Genomic DNA, 7,232 nt, shown 5'->3' on the forward strand with positions numbered 1-7,232 from the left:
ATTATTATTATTATTATTATTATTATTATTATTATTATTATTATTATTATTATTGTCAACCTGACAATTTTCATCCGGCAGCAGCAGGGCCCTCCTTAGCCTTGCTTGGAAGTCGGCCAAATCTCTCTGGAGTTCATCAAACTGCCTTTGAAATTCCTGCAAGGACTCGATATGAACCTTTTTGTACGAATCTGGATCTGACATATTAGTATTGTAAGTATAGTAGAATGAACGAGAGTGAGTGAGAGTGAGTGAGGAGGACAAAGGGACCTATTTATAAAATGATTGAGAATTAGAAGGGACTGGACTTAGTCAAACAAAAAGCCACGACTGTTCATATCCCTTAAAAGGAAAAATTACACAAATCCCACATTTAAGATACCATATTACACAATATCCCTTAATATTTTAAAAAATTACATAAAATCTCGGATTCATATTTACTAGTGATACATATTCTATTTGTATTACTGCTTAACATATGTATCACAATTCGAAATTCTGAGATAAAATATAATTAGCAAACTATCTGGGATTTAATGCAATATTGCTGAAACTATCTGGGATTTATGTGTTGTGTGTGTTACTTAAATAATACTGGTGACTTTATTAATAAGTAAATTAGAAAAAAAAAATAGATCTAAATGAACATTTTATCTTTTTGTTGTATTTCCGAAAGATAAAGATTGGTAATCTATTGCAAAATATATTCCACCTGTCAGATAACTTACAACATATGGACAATCTATTGCAATAGATGGATATATCAATTTGCTTTTCCTTTAGCTGTGGCATCTGTTGCAACTTGCTAGTCATCTGTTAATTCAATTTTATTGAGAGCAATCGATTTTTCTAAATACTTCTTGGCCAAATTCAATTTTTGCTCTTGGATTGATTCTCTTTTTTTCTTTGCATCCTTCAACCAAACTAAATTTTTGCTATTGGATTAAGGGAAAAAAATTAAATTTGGAGGCCAGCTTGAAGGATGCAAAGAAAAAAAGAGAAGCAGTCCAAGAGCAGAAATCGAGTTTGGCCAAAAAGTGTTTAGAAAAATCTATTGCTGTATATGAAATTGAATTAACAGATGATTAGCAAGTTGCAACAAATGCCACAGCTGATGGAAAAGCAAACTGATATATACATCTGTTGCAACAGATTGTCCATATGTTATAAGTTATCTGACAGGTGGAATATATTTTGCAATAGATTACCAATCTATTTCTTTCGGAAATACAACAAAAAAATAAAATGTTGTATTTAGATCTATTTTATTAATTTACATATTAATAAAGTCACCAGTTTTATTTATGTAACACCACACACAACACATAAATCCCGGATAGTTTGCGTCAGATGTGGAGTCTATTGCGTCAGATATGGAGTCTGTTGGAATACATAGCCTTCTTGCTGGTGGTTTGATTTGTTCCATTAGTTGCTCCATCTGTTGTAACATCAACAACATCATAAACTACAAACAACAAATAAAAAATATTAACAACAAAGAAAACAACAACATTTGTTCCAACAACATCATCAACTACAAAGAAGCATACATCCTATGTTCCAACACCATCAACAACAAGGGATGGACCTACATGGAGTCCTTCAGGTGCGCGAGAACAGACTGAACTCGTATCGAACTTTATATATGTATGTGAAAATAAAGAAAAAAATGTATATAATCTAATCAGTGAGCATCCATAGTAAGAGTTGTTTGGTTAGCCTAGTTATTATTTATGGGTGCTTAAGGCTATTTATTTCTTTTCGTCTTGAGTTCAATTCCCACTGAACACATATTTTTTAAATTTTGGTAACCAACTCTTATCTTCTTATTCACTTTAAACTTTTTATTTTTTTCTCTCTTACTCCTTGTGTTGATTGTTCGGACTCCACTATTTTTAAGCTAAGAAGCACCCACTGTCTAAATCACACCACACCACAAGTTCCAATAATGGCAAACCCACCAACAACACCACACCACAAGTTCCAACAATGCCAGCCCCACCAACAACATCAATAACAGCATCAACAACAAAGAAACAAATAAAATACATAAAAAAAAATGATACTCTCAACAAGGCTTTTAAACTTCTCCCAACAGATGACTCTTTTTTACAGCTTATAATAAAAATTCTCGGTATGTTTATTCAACAATTAAAAGTTCCTTCAAATTTTTTAAATAAATATGATATGGGAAAATGGTAATTAAATAAACAAAAAGATGTAAATAAAGTTGCAAGAAGAAGACGAGAATGAAAGAGCAATAGTAAATCATATCATACAATGTCAAAAGGGGGTCAAAACAACAATTTCAGTCGAGGAATTAAAGATATGGATATCGATCGGTTTAGATCCAAACAAATTTTTTTTAGAAAGAGGAGAGAAAAAAAGGTTTGATAACCCTAAAGAGGATAGAAAGAAAAAAGATGAGAGATTTAGGGCTGAAGGAGAGGAGGGGAGAGATAAGATAATTTTAATTTCTAGATGTACTACCCTTAATATTAAATGACTAAACAAAGTGTATTTATTCAAATTTATATTTACAAAGTATAATTATAAGGCTAATTTGGTAGTAAAATAAACTCCTAATTAGTATTTTCTTGATGGGAGTGCCAAGTCAATATGAAAAGGAAGAAGTATTAGGGGTTTCAATATTCATTAATTAATATTCACTAATAATTTGAGGTGCACGAGGAAGAAAATGGGTGACATTGAAAAGACAGGACAAGACTAATCAATGAGATTTTTGAGTTATCCAAGAAATATTTTTTACCGCCTTTAGTAGTACTACTACTTTATCTACTCGGACAGTAGCTTGCTTAAAATTAAAAGAAAACAAAAAGATTTTCAAACAGATATGTCGTCTGTTGCAACAGATTTAGATATTTGTTTGAGAAATCCTAACAGCTCAGTCATCTATGACAACAGATGAAAATTTCATTTGATAACTAAATCAAAAATGTCATCTGTTACAACAGCTATCAATATCTGTTTGAAAATTTCTAACACCTCAGTCATCCATCATAACAGATGCAAATGTCTATTTGATAATTAAATAAGAAATGTCATCTGTTGCAACAGATATTGTTATTTGTTTGACATTCTCCAACAACTCAGTTGTTTGTTGCAACAGATTTCATTGCAATTGATTTAGGATGAACTAGGAATGAAAGAATGAGCTCCTCATTAACTTAATTTTAAGATTAATAATAGTACCTACATCTATCTAGGTAGAACGAGGGATAAATAAATGAGCTCACAAGGTCACTTACAAATCCAATTGAGTTGTTGCATTTGGATGGTGTTAGTATTACGTTTATCTCGACCGAAGTCGTCGATCGATCACTTTGAGTTGAAATGTGTTCTCATTAACTTAATGTTAAGATTAATAATAGTACCTACATTGATCTAGGTGGAATTATGGATGGATGAATGAGCACAAAGGGTCAACTACAACTTCAATTGAGTTTTTTAGCAATTGTATGATGAGACGGTACTGCATTCCTCCCGACAAGAGTCATCGATCGATCAATTTGAGATGAATTGATTCTTACTACCTCGTATGTTCAACTAATACCTTAATTGAATAATCTGGGACTAGGGGTGAGTTCTCATAGGGTCAACTACAATTTCAATTGAGTTTTTTGGCAAATGCATAATGAGACGGGGACTACGTTCCTCCCAACAAGAGTCGTCGATCGATCACTGTAAGCCGAACCAATTCTTACTACCTTATATGTCCAACTAATACCTTAATTGATTAATCTAGGACTAACGGTGAGTTCTCATAATGTCAACTACAATAGATGACAACGCCTATTTGATAATTTTCAACAGATGGGTAATCTATTACAACATATGACTCAATCCATTTGATAATTTACAATAGATGGGTAATCTATTGCAACAAATAACTTAATATATTTGATATTTTACACCAGATGTGTAATATGTTGCAACAGATTACATAATCTATTTGATTTGATCCAACAGAAAAGACATCTGTTGTAACAGGTTGAGCATTTATTTATATATAATTCAATTGAGTTCATATGTTAGACTAATACCTTAATTGAATGTGAGTTCTTATAGGTTCAACTACAACTTCAATTGAGTCTTTTGTCAATTGCATGATAAAACAGTACTGCGTTCTTCTCGACCAAAGTCGGCGATCGATCACTCTAAACCGAACTGATTCTTACTACCTTATATGTTAGACTAATACCTTAATTGATTAATCTAGCACTAGAGTAATAATACCTTGATTGAGTAATCTGAGACTAGGGGTGAGTTCTCATAGGGTAAACTATCGATTAATCTAGGACTAGGGGTAAGTTCTCATAGGGTCAGCCACAACAGATGGCAGCGCCTATTTGATAATTTACAACATATGGGTAATCTGTTGCGATATATGATAATCCATTTGATAATTTACAATAGATGGGTAATCTTTCACAACAGATGACTTAATCTATTTGATAATTTACATCAGATTCATAATCTGTTGTTACCTTATCTAATTGAGAATTTACAACAGATGAGAAATCTAACGCAACATGTTAAACATTTATGTTTTACAATTTTAATTGAGTTCATATGTTAGACTCCTAAATTGATTAATCTAGGACCAGAGGTGAGTTTTCACAGGGTCACCTCCTAGAGTACTCGATCAACTACAACTTCAATTATTTTTATATGATTTTAAAAATTACGCATATATTTTATGATTTTAAAAATAATTAAGATCATTTCGGACCAAATTAACATTTTCAAACCTACTTGTTATTCTTTTCCAAAATACAAATCAACCCATACAAAACGTTTCATCATTTCAAATCTCGAGGTCTGGCTCTTTCTCTCTCATTCTCACTCAACAATACAGTACAGATAATAACTAATCAATAAATTTTCTCAACCTCCACAACAGATTGCTTTTCTTCTCATTTCCGACCACATAGGTGTTATTTTCAACATCATTCTTGCTTGTCTCAGTCGTTTTGTTTGTCTTCGTAGGCAATAGAGTTTGAGAAGAGCTCTATATTTGTTTTTTTTCTAAAAAATAAGGGCTTTTAAGTTAATGATGAAAAATAAAACTTTTAGTTGTATTATCTTCGAGAATGGGTTTACAAGTTTGAGTTTTGATGGTAACATCATAGGAAGAACTCCAGAAATCCCTAGTTTCCGTCGTAGTGTTCCGTTGATTGTCGTGGTATAATTGGATGGTGTTGGTGGTGGTGGCGTTTGTGGTCATCGTGGTGGCATCGGTGGTAGCATTGGTAGGTGGTATTTGTGGTGGTGTCAGTATTCGTGGTGTTTATTTGTTTGTTGGCATTGGTTGGTGGTGTTTGTGGTGGTGGCTGTGGGTGTGTCGGTATTCGTAGTGTTTGTAATATATTTTTTAAAATCTATGCATACATCAACTGTAATTTAATTTTTATTTTTCTTTGTCTCTAGGTAAAAGATGTCTCTCTAACAAAAATGAAAATGAAAGTGGATCAACGTTTGACCACTCAAAAAAAAGGCTACAGTACAAAGGGATTCGAAGGAGCTTCCTGAACTATCTCAGTCAGGGAAAAGTAAAGCTGAGGAGAGATGTGAAAACAACATTGAGGGAGGTGGACAAGGGTCCGTATATGGTGATGAAGAAAATGAAAGTGAGAAATAGGAGGAATTGGAGAGTCAGAAAGAGAAAGAGGACCACATTATACAGCTTTCCTTGGGCTTTCATGGTAAAATTAATCACTAATTTTACTCATCCATTAATTTATATTGAATATAGTTATTATAATTTTTTTTCTTGCTTCCTGTTTACACTTTTTAGGCTTGGGCATTTGAAGCCATTCCTCTCCTCCGAAAGAAGTTAATGGATTACCCGGATAAGGTTTCTCATCCAAGGATGTTTAGATGGTTGGATGCAAAGAGCAACACCAATATTAAGGAGGCTGATCTCTTTAACCCTTCGAATGATGCAGTACGTCTTCTTCAAGTAAAATAATTCTACTCAAAGATAAGAAAGATATTTAATAGATGTTATATTTGGTGCATGAGATGTTATATCTGATGCACCAGATGGGACATTTGTTGCGACGGGGTATATCTTACATTAGATTACCCATCTGTGGCTTTGGTTCTCTTAGCCCAACTCCTAAAAGATTAACCATCTACTGCAAATTATGCAATATATGTTTAATCTGATAATATATCATTCATCTGTTGTGATGTACAGGTCATCTGTTGCATAATAGATTACCCGTATTGTGCAGCTGTTGTAACAGATGATTGATATTTTGCATCAGATTATCCATGTGTTGCTCTTTTTCTCTGAACCAGAATCAAACGGATTTTAACTATATACTACAAACTATGCAACAGATGGGTCTTTTTTTTTAAAATGTATCCCAACTGTGAAAATTATTATATTATATGATTTAAATGCATCTATCTTTTTTTTTTCTTTTTTATAGGTTGTGCATCTATGGATCGTGCCTACTGAGAAGGATTCAGTGATGAATTCTTATATTACTCTTGGTCATGTTGATACTATTGCAAACCCAACAGTGGAGTTAATAAAGAAGGAATTGGCTGGAGCAACGACCATTAGAAGAGCAGTTAGGCAAGGTCAGCCTAATGTTGAGGCTCTTCATGACCAACCTTTTACTAAGGCAGGTCCGAGTACTTCTTCTGGTGGAGTTGTTGGTGTTGGTGGAAGGCATGCTGATGCTGCTACCAAAGAATAAATATGTTTGAAAACACCCCTTTTCGCCCTTACCCAGGTCCCTCTCACCCCTATTCACCCCCCGTGTTCTCATTGCGAATGCGATGAGTGCAAGGACAGACAGGATAAAATCTTTAAAAAAGTAGAGTCTACCTCTAAAGCTATCGAGGAATTCAAATACAAGAGGTGTGTCATACCATCCAAGAAGGTGAGGGAGCCACACACTTCTACAGTGTTGGTTAGAAGAAATAAAAGAGCAATTAGAGATGTACTCTCCGCTCGAAAATCAAAAGAAATTGCAATTCCTCCCTCTCCAAAAGCTATTGAAGTTTAGGGGCCGGTAAAAAAGGTAGATATATATGCAGGACTTGGCGTTGAAGATAAAAGGGATCTGCGACAGTCCAAGAATGTCAAGCCAGGCGCACCAGATTACCCCAGGCCTCCCTTTCTTCCCCAAGACTTCCAGACTATGAGTGATATGCGTATGTCATACGAGGACAAGGCAAGTTTACTTTTC

This window comes from Capsicum annuum, chromosome 1 (genome assembly GCF_002878395.1).
Source record: "Capsicum annuum cultivar UCD-10X-F1 chromosome 1, UCD10Xv1.1, whole genome shotgun sequence".
Lineage (NCBI taxonomy): Eukaryota > Viridiplantae > Streptophyta > Magnoliopsida > Solanales > Solanaceae > Capsicum > Capsicum annuum.